The 20,818-nt window shown below is 44.0% G+C and overlaps 1 long non-coding RNA gene across 1 annotated transcript; it reads left to right on the forward strand.

Annotated features, from left to right (window-relative positions):
• Window positions 1-368: 368 nt before the first annotated feature.
• On the forward strand, window positions 369-20,174 carry LOC115530017 (uncharacterized). The gene is made up of 2 exons (XR_003973682.1): window positions 369-873; window positions 18,731-20,174. It is a non-coding gene; the product is annotated as an uncharacterized LOC115530017 (long non-coding RNA).
• The last annotated feature ends 644 nt before the right edge of the window (window positions 20,175-20,818 follow it).

Genomic DNA, 20,818 nt, shown 5'->3' on the forward strand with positions numbered 1-20,818 from the left:
ACATAACCATAAGCAAAGATCACAAAATATAAAGTGTTAAACACATAAATGACGAATACATATATAGACCAGACAAGCAAACAAAGAACATCAACAAACATATAGACAGGAAGATCAGGTAACGGAAAAAACAAAAAGCAAAAGTAACCCAAGGCCACCACAAATAGCCTTAAACCCATAGGCCCAAGGATGAGGGTGAGTAGCCCAGAGTTAACCAAGCTTCCCAAGCCAAAAATAAATAAAAATATAGAAATAGAGAGAGAGAGGGAGCGAGAGGGAGAGAGACTGAGTCATGTTCATCAAAATCGTCTGAGAGAGTGGAGAGACAGATGAATACATACTTGGTAGATGATTGACAGAACTGACAATGACATCATCAGCACGCGTCAGTGTTCTCAGCAGCTGGTGAAGCATGCCGGTGTTTTCTGTTTTGGAGCCTGGAGAGTGCGACCCGGGGGATCCCTGTGATCCTCATGAAAACTGGCCTCTTCGCCCCCATCCAGCCAGTATGTGATGCGATAATTCCTGTATAGCTTCCCATCGATGTACAGTTTATCAGCAAAAAGGCGAGCCCTTTTGTTTCTTTGCCTCGCCTCTGCCATGATCGGATAAAGAAGCCTGCGTCTTCCATGATCTCAGCTGGAAACTGATCGCTGATGGCATAATTGGTTCCCTTCAGTTCCCCACCCTTGGACATAACAGCGTACTTCATTTTAGAGTCGATGGTTTTGGCCACGATGGGACGGGGCCTCTGCTGGTCAGCTTTGGCTTTACCCAGGCGATGGACTCGGGAAAAGTGGACAGCTCTACTTCATTAACGTCCATTTTCAGGTTACCGGACAGGAATGTCTTTAACAATTCTTCAGATTTCTGGTGAGTTTCATTTTTTACTTCAGCGAGTCCATGAACGATAATATTGTGTCTCATACTTCTGCACTGTAAGTCAAGAATGTCATTAGTCATGTTGACTTTGTCGTGTTGAAGTTCATCTGTCAAGCGTTTCAGATTGTTTACGTCAGTTCTGAGAGAGGCGTTGTCAGCCTTTAGCACCTCGATTAGTGAGTTGTTGAACTCGACAGAAGCTTTCAAGTCTTTGACATAATTTGTCAGTTGTTCGAGTAGATTAAGCTTCTGGAGTTGCTGTTGTATGGCCTTTAAAGACTCACGTATATCGGAGTATGACTCATCCAAGTCACTTGAGACCAGCTCACTTCGAGTGCGTTTGCCGTCGGGTTTGTTGTCCGCCGGCATTATGTTTTTTTTTGGTAAAACGCGTCGATATAAGCTTCCAGTTCCTCTACTGTCTCATCATCATGTAGATCCAGTTTGAGAAATGTTTGGCTGATCTCCGATCAGGTTGTGAAAAATGGCATATTTGGGAATTTTGGTAGAGTGTAGCTCAGCACGTCATGCTGTCGACGCACGAGGAGGGGTGAGTTGGAGAACCATGAATCTGACCAGTCGCCTGGTTTGTGCCAACTAGTAGAATATTGACTCACGTGGGGGCCTAGAAAGACTACTGACAAGCGTAAACATTGGAGACATTGCCATACAATAAAATAAACAAGGAAAAAATAACAGAATAGCGGGTGGATGTGAGTGAAAGATTTTAGGATTTTGACCTTGTGGCAACCCCTTTCGTCGGCGGCGGGGATTCGGGAATTAATCATTGAAGCAGGGCTGCAGTGCAACAGTTTTTATTTCCGGCCACTCACAAAAAGGGAAATCATACACAAACTAACGTTCTTCCGTAATCGGGAATAAGGGTGCGGGACCTCCGGGTCCAGCCCTTCCTCGGGGTCGGCGGGGAAACAGCTCCCGACGCAACCGGATCACTCCTGGGGGGGGAAACGTTCTTTAGTTAACGTCGGGTCAACAACACGTCTCTTCCCGGTCAGCCCTTCTCCCCGTCCCCAGCCCTTTAAGCTCCTCTCTCGTCCCCGTCCCCCAGGTGCCCTCGATGTCCTTGATTGCCTGGGCCCGCTTGATGCCCCCTCCAGTGCAGCTGGGTGGAGGGGGATGTATCTCCCTTCCACCACCCGTCCACGGGGAGGGTGCTGAAGCGGCTGGCCCCTGGCCAACGGCGTGGGGTTGCCACAACTTATGACGCGGGAGTTTGTTCTCCCTTTTGACACTGACTGAACATCCCTCTAGCTGGCAGAAGGGGACGACTCTTCCGGTCTTTCCCACTGTTGTTGATGTAGGGTCGAGAAAACAGCGTGTATTTAACTAGTTAAAGGGATGGTTGGAGTAAATTCACCCTTGGGTCCTTTCCAGCCCCCAGGAACAGTGCATACTTCCGCAATCAATCAGTGCTCAGCGGCCAAGTCTGGTATTGCAGCTGTTTAGGCGGGCTGTGGACGGGTCCCTCGATTCAAGGGGCCCAGAAGTAGATATCTCCGTTCACTCCAATACAAGTGGGGAAGAGTGGCACTCTCAATGCTCAGAGTGGCACTGAGCATTGAGAGTGCCGTTCCACGGCATTGAGAAAAATAAGCCCCTTCAGGTCAAAGCAAGACACCTCCGTTTCGCGTCGGTGTCTGGTTCGCCCTGTCTGGGGTTATTTTCCCGATAATGACCGGCGTTCTATTATCCCTGACTTAACGTAAATATTACTCTATATGTGGAAGGGAAAATAGCTTTATTTGTAATTACAATATTATGCTGCTGAATTTTCAGAGACTCCAACAGATATTTCATTTTGCTGCTTTCATGGGAGCCAGACCACTCTCTATGGGAGCTCAGCTCCACTGGCTCCAACCTAACTCGAACCCTGCTTCCATGGTCGGTAAACAATGCGACTGCGATCGCTCAGACCTCTCACTTATGATGCTACAACGCTAACAATGCTGAAAAACAAGAATATTTCTGCTTCTGGTACGTCCCGAAGGCGTGGCTAGGCTCCCATGATGCAGAAGCATATCTCTCCTTGATGTTGCCCTGCGCCATTGAGCTGTTTACATAGGAATGAATGGGCGCCATTTTGGAATCCGGTGTCCATTCTATAATGTGTCCATTGCTGTGTTCCAATATCCATACTATCCATACTTACTAGCCTTAGTTTGAGAAGGGCATTCCAATTCAGATCTAGCGAAAATAAGTGTACTGAAAGGACCCGGATGGTGTTCTCAAAACGGTCAAATCGCGAAGTGTGGATCGATGTACACTTTTCGTACTCAAAGGCAGACATCTTAGCTACGTAGCGGAAGAGGGCGGAGCCAGGCTGAGCCAAAGTCAGTGCATTTTCCACATAGCCTGCATTAATAGTCATTTTGTAGTTTTCATTCTTTGTTTGCAACCACGTGATCAAAATGACGTAAAAAGTGCTTACGTCACGACGGCGGCCATCTTGATAGGGAAACAAGCGAAAACACAGGCGTCTTCTAGCAGCGAACACAATAGTGCGATACAAATGTCTGAATATTTCTCAAATTTAAGCGGGGGGTATAAGGGGAAGATACCAGCAGAAAGTTAACCTGTTAGGTTTCGATCCCTACAAGCTGAAAAAGTCGGATTTTAACGAGGATCATGCCCTTTTACCTAAGGTGACCAGACGTCCCCGATTTCCGGGGACAGTCCCCGTTTTCGGTGATCTGTCCCCGGTCAAAGCTGTCCCCGGAAATGTCCCCGATTTTGACAGTGAATGGGGGAAAAATGCGCGCAGACTCAAACACCAGTTATTACGGTAGTAATTTAACGCAGCACCAGAGAAGACGTCGTATGACGTACAGACGTTATCAGGACGTACGACCAGACGCAGCAGCGTCAACAACAACAATCTAGAGGCGGCAAAAAGGAAAAAGAGAAGATCAGCGGTCTCATAAATGGTATGTTGTGTATGAACTTATTTATTTTGTGTGAATTGGCAGTAGACTTGGCTGTGTGTGTGTGTGTGTGTGTGTGTGTGTGTGTGTGTGTGTGTGTGTGTGTGTGTGTGTGTGTGTGTGTGTTAAAATAAGTGGTAACGTTAAAATAAGTATGATTGTTTATCTGAACTGAAGACCTAACGTAACGTTATAAAAGTCAGTGAACGTTAAAATCATGACAATGTTTTCATATCGGTCATTAGTGAAGCTGTAATGTTAACGTTAGCATGAGATTACCAGGTTATGACATTGTATGTGGCTCTGTTTTGGAAGAGGGGGAGGTGGAAGACTGCTTTGGTAGCATATGATTTTCCTGTAGGCATAGGGACCTGAGACTGTTAAAATAATAATAATGATGACATTATTTATTAATAATAAATTAATTAATAATCAGTCAATGGTTGATAGTTGTGTGTGTTAGGCTGCTGTTTTTTTTGTCGGGCTGTGTGGGTAACCAATGACTGTAGTAGTTATAAATGCAGACCATTTGATTAGCTGATGCCCTGAGTCACTGTTTTATGTCAATGTTTTTAGTAAAGGTATAATAAATAAATAAGTAATCAACAGAGTGAAGGAGAGAAGATGAAAAGAGCAGGAGAATAGTATGGAAAGGCAGAAATATAGAAGTAAACAACAGAGGGAAGCTAAGGAGAGAAGAAAGAAGGGTGAAGAAAAGAAAAGCATTGAAGGAGAAGAGAACAGACGAGAGTTTTACATCTTTTTATATGTTTTGACTTGGTAATTATTACTAATTACATCTTGATATTTACTAGCTACTGGTCTGGCAGCTGTCTTTGCACATGACACTTAACTTTGGAAGAGAGATTTTTTTCTCATGTATTATTCTATATTTGTGTTTTTGACACTGCTGTGCACTACTGATACATGATATTTGTGGGTGCTGATATTTTGATTTATTAACCTTTTGCAGGGGCGCCACCAGGGATGTTGGGCCCCATTAAAAGATATCACACTGGGTCCCACCATCACACACACACAGGCAACGCCAACCATGTGCAGTTTCTGTAACCACACCTCTACCTGTGAAGGCTTCAATTATCTTATTGTCCGATACTAACTTTACAATATGACATTGAGTTGTGATAATATAACACTGTGAAGACATGAAGGAAACATTCTGCATACTGATAGTGTTTGTTTAATTATAAATTTGATTTTCCATTAAAATCCATTAATGATGTTTTTTTATTAACATAACTAATGTTCTAATATTTTTTCAGGGCCCCTGTCAGTCACTGGCCCACAGAATTTTCCTAACTTTTCGCCCACTAAGCTGGTTAAAATAAATGAAAAAGTACTTGTCCCCATTTTTTATTTCATAATGATAATATGTAAGGATTTTTCACCGCCGCATTGAAAATGTCCCCGAATTTCAGTTCAGAAATCTGGTCACCTTACTTTTACCGAGCGTAGATTACGGGTTAAGGGTTTCCTGGTAAAAACAAACTTGGAGCTGCAGGTGCAAAAACTCGCAAAGAACCTCTCACAAATTGATTGAGCCCCAAATCTTACCAGTTATGAAGTGATTACCACAAATACGAGTGTTGGTGAGATTTATTTGTGCCATGTCGCCCCGGTAGATGTTCGAAATCTAAGCCGCTCCTCGGTCAACTCACGCGTCCGCTCACTCTTGATCACTTTTGGAATCCTAAAAAAGCTGCAATTCCCATGCTTGTTTCGCTAATAGCGAAACAATTGAGGTTAGATACGCGCTTTGCGATTGAATGACCTCCACTCTAATGTGACTGAAACAAGTGTAGGGGGGCGCAATGTTGTGATTGCTTTCCTACCAAGATGGCCGACTTCCGGTTTGGTTACGAATTTTAATTAGCTGTGACGTCAGTTGCAAATAGTGTTGCTACCCGTCCCGTTTTTCCCAGAATTGTTCTCTTTTCTCACCAGCTGTCCCGGGAAAAAAAAAAATTCTCCCGGGACACAATTTGTTCTGTTTTTCGGGGGAAAACTCAAACACCTCATTTGATTACTTTCGTTGTGTAGTCTAATACGGTTCCTGTGCTTCTATGGCTCTTAAAATTGTCCCAGTTTTCTTCCCGAATGGGGCGTCACGTGACCGTGACGCCCCATTCTTGCGCTTCTCAGACAGAGCGGGAACACAATTTCAAACATAAACATATTAAAGTGGAGGAAAGTCACTGTGAGTGGAGTCGAGTGCTGCGTCTTCATTTGCAATGGGAGGAGAGGCTGACGAGGAAGGAGATGGAGCAAATAAAACATGCAAGCCACCAGTAGGAAAAAAACGGTATACGGTCAACGGTAATCTGATTTACACACAGACCATTTTTTCCTAAAATATCCATAATTTGCTCATAGATAGCACGGCTAGTTTCATGGGGGTCTTCATAAAATTCCAATAGCCCATATTTTTTCTATTGATTATTTTTATTTTTTATTGGATATCCAGCTGCAGCAGCACAGTAGCATAGCTATTCTTCCTGGAGTCCATAAATGAAGCTATATTACCCATACATTCCGAGTCTCGTACAAACAAACACATACTAATCTAATCAATCACATACGTATAATCAAATACACACACACACACACACACTCACAACACCAAAACAAACAAGAAATACAAAAATATAAATGTTGAAATAATAGCAATGTTGAAAGTTTGTGATCAAGTCTCATGTGATGTCTCTCTCTGTGTTCTAGTCTAGTGTGTTGACATGACTGCTGGACTGAAATCATCTGCTGGTGTAGGCCTACATCCACCCTGGTGACCCCTGAACGAATACATTTATTAACATGACTTTGTTTCCGTCTCCTTTGTCCGAATTGTATGTTCATTGGTCAGTCTGAACTGGTAATAATGGCCGAGCCCTCCGTCCCAAACATTTGATCGAGTGTCCCTTTTTTTCCCAAATCCAAGGTGGCAACCCTAGTTGCAAACGAAGAATAGCTTTTATAGCTTTTTATAGCTGCTAGGCGTAAAGAGTTCACCGCTCAAAGCGGGATGTTTATTGCGGGGGAGGATCCGCGGCGGCAGTCGTGATCGCTGACACTCGCTAACACTGACATCTGAAAATTATCGCACTTAGTAAGTACGGATAGTGTACTACGTTTAAGTGTACTCATGGAAGTATGGATATTGGAAAACAGCACATGGGTCCTTTGCACCATGACATCCTGCCAAATTCCCCTCAGAAGCATTTTTACCCTTGGTCGAACATTGGTGAAGTAGAGTTCTCAGCCGACTGGCGCTAATGGTACCTGTCCTGTATCTCGTAAATTAGCCCACTAATAATGCTTGGAATGTTACCACACTTCGTTAGTAGTACAAATAGGGTCTGTAAAGTTAGAAAAAATAAAACAAGGAATTGTAAAGTAGTTAGTACACCAGGAGTTTAATAAAAATAACACAATAATAACAGCTTCAACTGTCTGCTGCTAACGCTATCCCTGCGTCGATGCCACTTCTGGGATTTGGGGAAAGCGAGTAAAAGTTCTCAGCAAAACTCACAAGTAAACGTAGTGGTGAGTCAATACATTTCTATGGAGTGCTGAATTCACTAGCTTTTTCCTTACACTTTTACTGTCCATGTTCGCTGTAGTGTTCGAAGTCCAAAGATACTTCCAATTTTACACTTACATTTTTTTTTACATTTTTTGGGGGGGTGGAGGGAGACCAGTGCATATACATTGGTCTCCCCCTGTAGATGCCCCCCCTGGGGCATCTGAAATTTTGGAAGGATAAGATCACCAGTGTCACTGCAACAACGTTCTGCCTAATCCCGCAACTCACTTCACGTTAGATACGTCTGCTGTCTCCTGCCATCACAACAGAGTGATGGCAATGGTTTCAGTGATGGGTAGGTGGGAGATGGTAACCAGAAAAAGTGGAGTTGGGCCGGTGCCATGTTCCAAAACCACAGAGGTCAGATAGACATTCTGAATTTCCTTCAGAAAACACAACACTGCTCTAAGAGGATGTTAGGCAAGCGCGCTCTCTCTCTCTCTCTCTCTCTCTCTCTCTCTCTCTCTCTCTCTCTCTCTCTCTCTCTCTCTCTCTCTCTCTCTCTCTCTCTCTCTCTCGCGCTTTTTCTGTCTGCCCTCATCCAATCCATGTGTCTGTCGTCTAGCCTTTTCAAAACAAAGCAGGATTATTTCAACACAGACATGTTGAAATAATCACATGTGCGTTACGGTGAAGATGTGTAGCACACAAGTTAGAACTAGGCCTTTACAGTAACTCCAATACTATGCTTACCTTGAGACCAAGAGCGCACATGTTCTTCTTTATAATCGCTGATCTTCCAGTTGTTCCACAATCAATGCATATTGGGTAAGCTGAGCTTGTCATGCGCCATCGAGAAAATTTAACAAATGTCACCCAATTGCTGGATGGTTCTTCAACGAGGGGATGAGGAGATGCTGGGGCTCAGTCCGCTCTGTTCGGTCAGAGACGAGGAGGTCTATTCTGAACATTTAGATTGCTCCGTAGTACAAATGGAAACTATAGCCTTGTCTTAATAGAGGGCAGGCTAGAGTCATCTGCAGGTAATGGGATTCAACCAGAGACAAACAAAACCGCCTCCCAGCCACGGCAGGTCATCTATTTGGTGGGGAGCTGTTGGCAAATTTCCCACGGCATTAAACGTGCATGCAGGAACCAACCAATGCCTTGACATCAAAATGTACAAAACACTTTTTGTTGCTGTGGTTGGTTTTGGCTTCTAAATTGCCAGGGAATCTTGATTTCATGTCTAAAGGTATAATCCTGGAAAAGTGGAAAGCAGGATTATGCATACAGGATTATACATTCATTTCCATTCAGTGAAATTTTGTTTTTTCATTTGGCTATCATTGATAGATATGTTCAATGTTCAATGATATTAAATACAGATTCATGAAATACTTTGTGGATAATGGATATCATGCCAGAATCGTTCTATCTGGGATACGAAACAAAGCCATCGAAGGCATCAGGATGAAAAAAAATTCAGTGTGACAACTATATTGTTTTCAGTTGATTCAACTTTAGTTCTCCATATAAATATTATAGTTCACAGGTGTCAAAACAATCGAAAGGAACGTCATGTTAATATAGCTCTGCCCTTGGCTCCTGGCAGAGATTGCTTTGACCAGCTGCAATAAAAAATACTTGCTTCTATGGAGTCCCTTTAAAAATTTGCCATCTATTGTGATCCTAACATTGTAAGTAGAAACATTTATTATTTTAAATGAGCGTGCATTTACACTTTTATCTTGGTTCAGGCTAAAAGTACACCACCATATGGAGTCCTTTGTGTTTTCATGGCCTTAAATTATATTTCATCACAGATGCAGTACCTCCCTCCACCAACCGATGTCTCTATCTCTCCATGTCTTCTAAAATTTGCTCACTTCCAATCCGACACCATCCCCCATTCCATTGACAGTGTGTCCGCTTGAAAGCAGTTTTTTCTATCTCTTAGCAACGCATAAATGCAGATTTAAACAAAATGAGGCCATCGGATGAGGCTATGATATTTTTTTTTTTAAATGTTGGCACTGCTTTTCAGAGTCATTCGTGGTGAATGCTGAAAGATAGGTCTTATCATAACCCTTAAAGTAAAAAACCCTAAAAATGTTTTTTTTATGATTTTTATTTTCCACAGTTAGTTGAACATTAGAGGGGCCTTGCCTTCCACTCCCTGTTTTCCCCGTGGACGTTAGCGCTGTGGACGTTAGCATTGAGGACGTTAGCATTGTGGATGTTAGTGCTGTGGAAGTTAGCGTTGTGGACGTTAGCGTTGTGGACGTTAGCGCTGTGGACGTTAGCGCTGTGGACGTTAGCGTTGCGGACGTTAGCGTTGCGGACGTTAGCGCTGCGGACGTTAGCGTTGTGGACGTAAGCGCTGTGGACGTTAGCGTTGTGGATATTTTACATTGGCTGTTAGTGTAGCTCGGCTGAGGACCAGCGGCTGCTCTGAGGAGCAGCAGGAGAAGTTAACATGTTGAATCCCCTCATTTGGCAAGCGGACACGTCCAGATCATAACCTAGCAGATAGCAAAGCTGGGCCCCAAAACAGACCATTGTTTTCTGAGATAAGGGCATTAAAGGGCCGCTAGGATTGAACCTTTGCTGGGACGGGGCCGTTATCATCGACCCTGACAAGACGCAATGGAGCGATTGGAGCGATTACATGGATTATGTGCCCCCGGGCTTTCTTCGCTAGTCCACCTTGAACGGGGAAGTGTGTGCTCACACAGAACCGCATATGACAATGCAAGAATGAGCCAATCATAGCCAGTTCAATGTACAGCCAGTGAGAATGCAGAACCCGCTAAAAGATATAACCTAATAAGCTAATTCAACGGATACTCCAGACATGTGGAAGTGCTTTGGCTACTTGGCTGGTCCCCCGTTATGGTACTTTGTTGTCATGGCAACAGCTAATCTTTTAGCAAGGTGGTCGATAAACAAGCATGTCTGCATATGTGTGTGTGCGTATGTACCTGTGTGTGCTTCAATATGAATGTGCGTGTGGCATGCCATGGGGGGGGGGCTTCCTGCTGTTAATAGGGTCTGAGGGTGGCGTTGATGGATTTCACATGGCAGAGGACCCAATAGACCAAATGATAGAGGCTGCTACGTGTGAGTGGCCAACGACGGCAGGCGGCTGGTTCACTGGTGGGTCAGGTGTTTCAATCTTTAGGAACCTGTGTGTAGAATGACAGGTGAGTCCGGCCAACGACGAGGCCTTTACTAGCTGAAACACTGATGATAAACAAACTGAATCTGTTGGAGCTCACTCTGCTGAAAGCCTCTGAAAGCACATCGGTGTTGGTTTCAGATCAGTCACTCAGAGATACTAGTGGTCGGTTACTACTCTACTAGTGTCTTTTGAACAAACAAACTCATACCGACCATGAGAATTGTTCCTGATTCAAGATCCAAACATTGATCACAATCAAGACTTGTCACGTGCCTGTACATGTGGGCGCACGCTAGGGATGGGTCGGTCGCGAACGATTCTTTCACAACGAACGAATCCCGAAGGCGAACGACGAGACCTGATTCCCAAAACAAGAGAAGTGATTCTTTGATTCTTTTTTTTTTAACATAAGACAAAAATATGGCACTTAAATAAGATATACAAGCGAACAGAGCTCCGTCTCCCCGCGACCTTATATTGATTGAATCTAAAATGTTCTCAAAGATTCAGCCAATGAGAGTACTACAGCAGGTATCAATCGCTTTGCCATGGCACATGGGTAAACAAATGACAAGGCACCGCCGCACAAGTTAACTAATGATCGCTGTAGGCTTCAATATCATGCAAGCACCTTATACGTTTTCTTTTGATTTTGTTCCACAAACACACATGCTTTAATAAAGTATTGTTTTACCTACCATGTAAGTGGTCAAACTGCGTCGTATAGGCCAATGCTACAGAAATTATTATTTTTTGTTTTCCGAGCGCACCGTGACTGAAAACATTTTTTTGTTTCTGTTTTCTTCCCCCTCGTTTCCACCGTGCGGTGCGGTTTCGATTCGGTACGGCTGGGTGCAGCTCAATTACGGCTGGCGTTTCGACCGTCGACAGTACCCTTATGGTAGAGCAGGCTGTGAAAAAGCCTTAAAGGAGCATTTCACCGGTGGAGGCATGATTATGCATTGAAATTGGGTCCTATATGTAGTCGAATAATAAAATAAAATTCTAATTTGGTGCTGTCTTGACCGAGAAAAGGCAGAAAGTGACTTTTGGTGCTTGTGGATTGAAGACAACAACTCCCACCATGCACCACGATTCACAGCTTCGCTGGCCACTCCCGCTGATCTTGATCTCCGCCTATCGGACACCTCGCTGTTCCATCTACCAAGCTGATCCCGCAAGACTGCTTGAAAATCATTTCACACAACATCTCTAGTGAAGAGTATTAGTTGGTGAACTCAGTGAATTAGTCCTCGTTTGTATTTCTTTCGAAATGGTGAACTTTTGTAGCCTGGCACATCCCACCTACCTACTTCCGCTCAATTTTCATTTCACTTCAGTACTAGGTCTGGGTCTGCTTAATGTAAATGCTCATCTTCATCTTCATCCGCTTATCCGGGGTCGGGTCGCGGGGGGAGCAGCTCAAGCAGGGGGCCCCAGACTTCCCTTTCCCGGGCCCCATTGACCAGCTCTGATGGGGGGATCCCGAGGCGTTCCCAGGCCAGTGTTGAGATATAATCTCTCCACCTAGTCCTGGGTGTTCCCCGAGGTCTCCTCCCCACTGGACGTGCCTGAAACACCTCCCAAGGGAGGCGCCCAGTGGGCATCCTTACCAGATGCCCGAACCACCTCAGCTGACTCCTTTCTAAGTAAAGGAGCAGCGGCTCTAATCCGAGTTCCTCACGGATGGCTGAGCTTCTCACCCTATCCCTAAGGGAGACGCAAGCCACCCTTCTGAGAAAACTCATCTCGGCCGCTTGTAACCGCGATCTCGTCCTTTCGGTCATCACACAACCCTCATGACCATAGGTGAGGATAGGAACGAAGATCGACCGGTAGATCGAGAGCTTTGCCTTGTGGCTCAGATCTCTTTTCGTAACAACGGTGCGGTATAGCGAATGCAATACCGCCCCCGCTGTTCAGATTCTCCGGCTAATCTCACGCTCCATCGTACCCTCACTCGTGAACCAGACCCCGAGGTACTTGAACTCCTTCACTTGGGCTAAGGACTCATTTCCTACCCGGAGTAAACAATCCACCGGTTTCCTGCTAAGAGTCATGGCCTCAGATTTAGTGGTGCTGATCCTCATCCCAGCCGCTTCACACTCGGCCGCCAGCCGATCCAGTGAGTGCTGAAGGTCACAGGCCGATGTAAATGTAAATGCGGTCCAATCAGCGAACAGAGGGAGTGGCTGAGAACGATGACGTCTAGGTCGCGCGCCAGTTTGAGTTGTAGTCAGAGGAAGACAATGGAGAAGGATACAAGCGCAGCTATTCGGTCTGTTGTGTGATCGCTGCCGAAAATCGATCAATTAAAGCTGGAGCAAGAACGAGCTTTGCAGAGTTTTGTTGGTGGCAATGATGTTGTGGCGCTTCTCCCCACCGGGTTCGGGAAAAGTTAGATTTTCCAGATGGCTCCATTAGTGGTGAAGGAGCCGGTCCCGTCGCATGACATACGTCACGACCAAACGCTATGCGATTGGTTATGGCAGATCCAGAGTGCCACTGGGCAGATGCAATAATTGAAAAACCTCTACAGACACCCGCCTCCAAGTGAGTGAACGTTTGTCAATTGAGCAGTTCCAGACCTTCTGTACAAATGAAATGAAGTAGGACCAGGCTAGAACTTTTGCATGGTGCCATCTTCTTTGTCAGATCCAGTACCTTCCGCCATTGTACTTCAGTTTTATCAACAGCCTCTGTTAGCTTAACTTCAGACGCTGTGGATGTAATGGTGCGTTTGAGTATTCTCTGCGAACGGACTCGGATCTCGGATCTGACGCCACGCCCACACTTCAAGCGTTTTATAATTTCGCTCGGTCGTTGGAGGATAACATGGACGCCACCCAGAAAGCTGTTGTCGCGGTAGCATTGGCAGAGGACCAGGTGCTCCAAAATAAGTAGGCCATAGGCCTACTTATACATAGGCAGAGATACGGACGCAGTAAGGTATTGCAGTAATACGAGTGATTGAAATTGCCATTTAAACCACCAAAGCGGTCCAAGCACAATGAAAACAGTTCATGCCTCAAGTCACACTGGGCGCAGCCATCTTGAATTCTTTCTCGGAATTTTGCTCGGTCAGCACTGAGTTCAACCGAGATGGCGGGTTCGCCGTCCGAGGAAAAGGGCCATGTTCGTGCGTGTCGCAAGGCAACGTTGTCGGACCTCCGAGACGGATGGATAATAAAACGCTGCATCAGTTTCCCACCCACTGGCACTGCTCTAATAGGTCTGTAGCGTCAGTGGGGACTAGTGCTTGTAGTCTTACGAGAATCCTCCCCTCTTACACTTCCTATTTTACTTCTACGCAAAAATCGTCAAATTGCGTCATCTTAAACAGGAAGTGTTGGAGATCAATACGGAACTCTCCAGTCTCCAGTCAGAAAATAAGGTAATGATTAGGGATGGGCGTGAGGAATCGATTACTCGAGTACTCCTCGTTACAAATGAACTCGGCTGGTGGACAGGCACTCTTGAGTTTGCATATACACACAGACAAGTTTTCTGAAGCAAATGTATGAATATTCTGTGTGGCGCTGTCACACCAAAATTGTACCGGGGGCGAAAAATTGTGCCACCTACGTAATCCGCGTTCGAATGTTGCCAAAGACAAAATAACATAATACAGATAACACTTGTTTTTACTTTATATTTTTATTGTATTGAATTAAGCTAGTAAACCGAGTGTTTAAAGTGTATCATACAAAGCTCCAAACTTGTCGCTTTTCGGCGACAATCGCCGTTTTCTTGGTCAATTTGGTCATTCACGTGTAGAACCGGAGAGTTTTGTTTTGGGGGGGGGGGGGGGTCCGGAATTGCGAAAAATTATTGGATCATTCTTATAATTGACATTTCTCTGGGCCAATCGGAATCTCAGCACTTGCTTCAGAATCTTTCTTATAATTGACGAGCTCTGGGCCAATCGGAATCTTGAAGCACACAGCGCCAACTGAGCTCGCCATTGGATGAGACGGTCGCCTGGCTACTGCGCATCCGCATGCATGCGGCCAAACAACGCAAGAGAGCTTGCGAAACACTCGTCCAGAGGGTGTTCAACGAACGGAGGTTTAACAAACACCGAGTTAATGCTGAACTCTAGGTTGATTTACCCTGTGCCGACTAACCCTGAGTTTTCGGTTCCACAGCAGCGGTTATGCATTAGTTCAATCAACTCGGGGTTGGTTAACATAGGGTTGTGCGCGTCCACGCCAAACCTAAAAAGACGTAAATGTATGGATCATGGAAACCGTGATCGAAATGGCGAAACGGGCCGCTTGTTTCAATGAAATGGAACTTCAGGTTCTTCTGGAGAGCTATGACGAGGAGAAGGACATTATCACAAGAAAAGGGAACGCCTCTGCAACCCGGAGAACCAAAGCCTGGCAGCGGATCGCTGACCGCGTAAATGTGTTAGTTACACGTCAAAAGCATGATCCTTAATATTTGAGCCATGAATATATAAATATCCCAGTTGAGCATTCTTAAAGATCCTACCACATAACCCCTTTCTTCTAAAAGAATATGTACTCCAATGGCTTCCAAGCGGTCAGCGGATCAAGTATAAAAATGAAGTATAAAAAACATACAAACTGGTAAGCTTTTCCCACCATCGTATTGGTATATATTTAAATAAGCCATTTTTTTAAGCCAATCTCGAAAAGGCCGACAGTCGGCAGACTGGATCTGGCCCTCAAATTGTCTTGACCCCGGTGGAGGAGCTGTTAATAAACATAAATTCAGGGCCCCCTGGCATGGAGGGGCTACCTACCTCCTCAGAGAGTCAGGTGCCATACCCCACTGGTTGAATGTAGGTTTTTGTATTTTTATATTTTGTATTTTAGATTTTTTTTGCCTTCGAAGTAACACATGCAAACCATGTGCTTGCCACAGCGCATACTATTCCAAATGTTTCTTTTTTTGGTAACTGGGTAGAAAACCTAATGTGACAGTGACTGATCAACTTCACAGATCAATATGGATTAGTGTGTGTAACGATCAAACATTCTCCAGTGGATGCAAGTCCGTTAGGAATATTTTATACTTTGTGTTGTAAGTGCCTCTCGGCATAGTACTCAGACAATATTGCTCTTTGTATGATAGGAGGCCGATACAAGTCTTGGATGGGTCATCTGAAAGGACTGAGATGTGCTCAGAATCTCCCAACATTATAGCCTAGATAAAACTACAATTTGCAAAAAACGGAGGGCTACGCAAATAGTCTGGAGTGAACTCGATTGGTAGTGTTGGCTATGTAAGGCAATTTAAATATATTAAAGATTTGCGCGAGAATCTATAGGCCTATCTCTCCACTCCAGCAAAAAGTCATTGGATATGCCAAGATGTCGAGCCGTGGTCTTATCAATCGCTCCCGGTGGATTGCACGTATAATTTGCGCTCCGATATCAGCAGTTCTCTCATCAAAAGGGCATGCCATTGTGAACACATGAAATCTCCGGTGCACGCGGGTTTAAATACCCAAAACCGGGTTATGTTTCAAACTTAACCTGCGCAAGACCCGCTCCGACCAGGTTTGATTCAGAGCATATGTTTCTATAGCAACTAACATACCGTGATCCTTTTGGAACGGAAAACCTAGGGTTACAGCAAACCCTGGGTTAACTTACCCGGTTATGTAATAAAACCGGCTTTTTGGAACACCCCACAGGCTAAGAGACAAAAAAAAAAATGGTGACAGTTTTTGTGACATATTTTTTATAAGCTAAGGATGTTTTGACATTGATTTTTGATAAAGTATGCTGAGTTTTGTTAAGTCACACTCAGACTAGTGTCATTTGTATATTACAATAAAAAAAAAATCCCCCGTGACACTGTCACCTTTTTTCCTCTGAGGAGTTTGCAGGTCTGAACCAAAAAATAAATAAATACAATACAAATATAAAGTTAGCAATGCTAATTAATGTCATTTGTAAAATAAGTGTTATCTGTTTAATGTTATTTAGTCTTGTGCCGCTCAATGATGTTCATGAACCTTCTTATGTCATCGTTCGACGCGATTCTCCGTTGTCAGGCCACGTTCGACGCGATCGTCTGTTAACAGGCAGGTTCGGAATTTTTGAACGCAGATCACGTAGGTGGTACAATTTTTGACCCCGGTACAATTTTGGTGTTACAGCGCCACTGGCGCATGCCGTTTGCACAAAGCAAATGAAATGTATCAAATTTCTGTGCAGCGCGTTGCCGTGTGCACAAAGCCAGAATTCAAAAAGATAAGAGAAGGCGGTTAGAGCAAAGCGCAGCGAAGAATTGTTCATTCTTTATAGAAATAGGAGGTCATAAGGTGAAATGTAAAATATGCCAAGCGAAATTGAGCTACCAGGGTACTACAAGTACTATGTGGCAACGTATGCTCCTGAAACACAACGGTGAGTTCGGGAAAGCCGACCCGCAGCAACCAAGTGTTTTGGCCGTTTCACCGCCGCAAGACGCAGCTGTAATCCCGGCCGTGTGTAGAAGATCACAACGCTGAGTAATGTTTTTGTTCATTTGCTGCCGTTTTATTTGCAGCTTTAAATTATTTGCAATGTTTAGGCTCCTTGTGTCGTTTTTCTTTTTAAACCGTTACAGGCCTTTGTTCGACTGATTTCAATTGTGAGACGCATATTCGTTTTTTTGTAAGGAAAATGTGTTTTGAACGTTTGCAAAAATAAATAATGAATACTCTGATAACTGACTGTTTTGAGAATAAGCATTACATGTTTGGTTGGTAATATTGCCTTTCATCATTAGGCCAATTCCTGCTGCAGATGCGTTGCATTCTAAAAATAGATTAGTTTTAAACGAGTATTCGATTGATCCTCGAGGAATTCATTCGATCATTCGAGTTTGGAATTTACTACTCGTGCCCATCCCTAGTAATGATGCACGACCATTCAAAAATATGAGTGGGTTTCTAACGATACAAAGCTTAATGGAAATGGGTGAAGTTTCCCTTTAATTGGCGGGCGTACCCAATACTTAGCAACGGGGGCAGACACCTGTGAGATTCTCTGTCAAATTACGTAATCTGATTTAACGAATGAATCAAACAAACCAATCAAACAAACAAATCATGATAGTGAACGGAACTGAAAGAACTGATTCCCGTAAAATAATCGTTTTGCCCATCCCTAGTGAACAAGTTCAAAAAAATTATGAACTAGCCTTATTTCTCCTTACGAGATTGACCTGGACTCAAAATTATTTTAAAAAAATATATTTTTGTATCTTAATCACCCTCGTCTTCTGCTCTACAAATTTTTACTTTTCCCACAATTTCATAGAAAAGCCAAACGTCCACAGTGTGTGCTTGGAGTTTCCTTGATGTTGTGTGCTTATCAATCGACATTTTCACGATGTGAATGAAGCTTTACGCAGTTCAGAAATGTCAGTGGCTCAACGGGATAATGCCTTGTACTGGTTTTCCTTAGGTTGAGGGTTTGAATCCTGATTATAGCATTATGAACAAGCTGAACATGACATGCTGTCATTGCCACTCATTTAAGAAACACAAAAATGAACAGCACCTGAAATTCATCAGGCAATCAACCCTTACGGCTCATTAGTTTCCAAGAATCAGACACAAGATACAGTATGGCATTAAGGGGAACTTCTTCATTAACCATTTTTCCTTCATCATTAACTCTGTCATATTTATATTTAGTCCGTTAGTGTTCTTGACTACAAATGTTTAATATCCCCAGAATATCAAAGATTTTTTAGCTATATGCTTTGAAGAAAGCCCTTAATTCACTTGAGAAATGGGTGCTTTGAGTTTTCTGGATGTTGTGTGCTTATCCATATATATTTTGACCATGTGAATGAGGCTGCAGTTCAGGTTTATAAGTGGCTAAATGGGATAATGCCTTGTACAAGTGATCCTCAGGTTGAGAGTTCAAATCACGATTTGAGCATTATGAACAAGCTGAATATGACATTCAGCCATTGCTCTGCAGCTCACCTGAAAGCAGAGGCACAGTATTGCATTAAGTGGAACATCTTTCCTTCATAATTATGTCATATTTGTATATCTTCCATTAGCGTGTTCTTGACTTTTTAATTTTGCTTGGACCCCGTTAATCACCGCCTGCGGTTATATTTGTAATTGTAAATGAGGTACAATGGCACTTGGAGGAATAGCATCAGTGCCTGTGTGTGTTTGACCCTCCACTTCTTCATCAGATGATGACATCAGCGCCGGTGTGTATTGGACCCCCTCTGTGATAAGGCGGAGTTGTCCCACCAGGGCCAGAGGTGTCTTGTCTTGGAACTTCCTGAAGCTCAACGGCAATAAACCGAGGCCCTGCTCATCGGCTCAAAATCCAACCTCACCAAACCACAACACACCCCTGTACCCCATCATCATCGACGGATTCCCTGTACCCTTCCCCCCCCCCAAGTCAGGAGCCTCGGCGTCATCCTGGACAGCACCCTCTCATTTGCACCTCACATTCAAAATACCACCCGGATTGCTTTCTTCCACCTCTAAAACATCTCCAGACTCCGCCCATCACTGTCCCATCCAGCACAGAAATCCTGGTTCACTCATTTGTCACTTCTCGCATCGACTACTGCAATGCCCTCCTCACCGGACTCCCTGCCAAACTCATCAACATAAACAACATTGTTAAATAAGCCGCCCGGATCATCACCCGCACTAAATTGTCTGAACATATCACCCCTATTCTCAACCAACTTTACTGACTCCTAGTACATTACCGCATCCAGGACAAAAACCTCCTCCTCACATACAAAGCTCTCCATCATCTAGCCCCCTCCTATCTGTGCGACCTCCTCCAAGAATACAGCCCCTCCCGCAGCCTCCGCTCAAACCTCTGCTGGACACCATCCCAAAACCACGCCTTATTACCATTGGTGACCAAGCCTTCAGCTGCTAGGCACCCAAAATCATTCCCCCCCACACTTAAGGTAGTCAGATTCCATCACAACATTCAAATCCAAACTCAAAACCCACCTGTTCTGTCACGGTTTGGTACACAAGAAACTAAGGTGACTCAAGTGCGAAGCAAAAACAGGATAAGTGTAAGGTATTTATTCCTCATTAATAAAGTTCCAAAAAGTTCAGAAGATCCAAAACGCAAAACACAAAGTCCAAGTAATCCAAAAGGCAAAAACACGAAAACTCAGTCCAATCCAAAAGGGCAAAAACACAATCAAAGTAAATCCAAAGTGTAATCCAAAACTCAGAGTATGAGAACAGTCCAGGGTCAAACAACAAGAAATCCAAAATGTAGGGTTCAAGATCAAGGTCTACTCACATGGTTTCATTGAAGACTCAACAGAGACAGAGTGAAAGAACCAGGCTTAAATACTGTGAGGCAAACACGGCTAAACCAATCACATGACTTAGGTGGAAACAACACAGAGAACAGAAAGACAGAATTGGCGCCATCTAGCGGTCTATGACCCAATAGTCCAACATTATGACATGTTCAAACTGGCATACTCACTATGCACTACAGTGACCCTTGACCTATGTATTCTTTTAATAATGTTTGATGCTGTTATTTCATGCTTTGTTGTTGTTATTTTTACGCTTTTTACTCTATGTAAGGTGCCCTTGGGTGACTTAAAAGGTGCAAAAATTAAAATCTATATTATTATTGGTAGCAATAAATATTGTTTTTTCCAAAATAATGAATTATCCATATGAGGAAAGTTTTTACAATTTTTGTGTTGGTGTCGTTAAGGCCGCAGTCATTTTTCAGATCTCTGTGGTTAATTTATTTAACGTGCACTTTTTATGTTTTCATTGTTGTGATTGGAACAAAATGTCATGTTTCCCTCCCTTTCCTCGCCCACTCAGGCACTATCCGTCTCTCTATGTCCCTGGGAGAGAGCTGCCATTTGCGGCTTCAATCAACCCCTCCCCCCCAACTCTGAGGTTGAAACTGCAAATGTGTTTGAGTGCAAACAGTTATAACCAACACACTTTAATCACATCCAATGGGTAATTCAGGGGGAACAAACAAATCGACATGCACACAAGTGTAAAGTGTGCATGTTTACACAAACCTTTGGGCACACACACCAACGCACCCACACATGCAAGCACACACACACACACTGGGGGGAGATTGTAATACCTGTGTGATAGCCATGTCTTAAAAGTCATGGGAAATTGAATACGGAAGGCCAGGCTTGTTCCATCCCGATAGGTCGGCCCAATCTGCCCTTCTACCATTCACCAATCCGCTGGCTCTGCTCATGACTTCTGACTTCTATAGAGCAGAGCCAGCGGTGTGGTTC

This window comes from Gadus morhua, chromosome 17 (assembly GCF_902167405.1).
Source record: "Gadus morhua chromosome 17, gadMor3.0, whole genome shotgun sequence".
NCBI classification, from domain to species: Eukaryota; Metazoa; Chordata; class Actinopteri; order Gadiformes; family Gadidae; genus Gadus; species Gadus morhua.